This window comes from Acyrthosiphon pisum, chromosome A1 (genome assembly GCF_005508785.2).
Source record: "Acyrthosiphon pisum isolate AL4f chromosome A1, pea_aphid_22Mar2018_4r6ur, whole genome shotgun sequence".
Classification (NCBI taxonomy): Eukaryota; Metazoa; Arthropoda; class Insecta; order Hemiptera; family Aphididae; genus Acyrthosiphon; species Acyrthosiphon pisum.
The window spans coordinates 60,929,667-60,931,081 of record NC_042494.1 but is presented as its reverse complement, the minus strand read 5'-3'; positions in this window follow the sequence as shown (position 1 = coordinate 60,931,081).

Sequence of the window (1,415 nt, the reverse complement as noted above, 5' to 3'; positions counted from 1 at the left end):
CCACCATTTCAATAAACAACAACCAATAATTATTATTTATTATTATAATAGCTTTAAAACCCATGGCAACTATTTATAAACACAAATTACTATCGTAAATCTCAAAATTTCAGTTTGAGCACCTCCCCTGGGTGATCAATTACCTTTTTAAATTAGCCTATATTCATCAATGATAATGTCGGCTTCTAATGGTAAAACAATTTTTAAAATCTGTCTAGTAGTTTTGGAGCCTATTCAATACAAACAATCAAATCTTTCCTCTTTATAATATTAGTATAGATATATACTAGATATCTAGTCGAGAAGATATTTCCTTTTGCTCGTGGGTGCACATCGGGTAATTTCTCGATTTTTTTAGTTCTGCATCCTCACGTGTACACAAATTGTTTTATGACGTGTTTGCTCGGTTTATAAATTATTACAGGTAGGTATAATAGGGCGGTACAAAAATATGGAAAAAAATGTCTCAATGGAATTTACTTGACTTTTTTTGGGGGAATTCAATTGTTATTGTTATTTCACTGGTTTGTTGCGACGTCGTATGTAATTATATTAGTTCTGCTGTTGTAGGTATTTTGAGGTCGCTTGAAGGACGCACGTTTACTATAGGTGTCCCCGACACACCGCCATGAGCCCGCTCCGGATATCGGCAGGTTTATAGCGCTCACACTCTCTATAGTTTCTGTTAGTCTTCCTCCCGAAAAATGCAACGATATAATAATATAAAATGTTCTTCTCGGTCTTATACATATCCGACGCACGGTCTACCCAACGACTAGACGGAATCTGTTGGTATTTAGGTTGTTACTATATACATATAATCGTAACTTACGGTTTACGGGAACAAATTTAATTGTTTGACTGTCTTGTTCGCGGGAGTGCATGTGTACAATGGTACATATCTATACTACCTACAGCTGATAACTGTATTTTCCAATTAGAAAATATAACTCTACAGTCTTACTAAATAGTAAATATACAGTGTGATCACGATTTATGGTAACACTAAATATCTCAGGTGCATGACCTTGTATTGAACTGGAGTTTTCGGGAAGTGATAGGGAGCACTTAAATACATATTTTCAGACCAGTTTCAAATTTTTAGCTCACTCGGTACGCGCATGCGCAATACAACTTACTTTTTTTTAAATGGCAACCCCAGTTTTTTTCTGCAGATTCAGGTAGAGTATTTATTTTTAAGCATTTTTTGTATTAACAGTTTTTTTCTATTTTCAAAATTGACCATGTTAGAGTAAGTCAAAATTTAGATTTATGCATAATAATTCGTATTTAATGAAATTTTTATTTATAACCACTGGAAATAATAAAAATAAGTGACAAATAAATGTTTAATTTACTTTATCTGTTTACAAAAAAAAAATTGGATTTCTTTTTATGGGGTTATTTGAAGACTG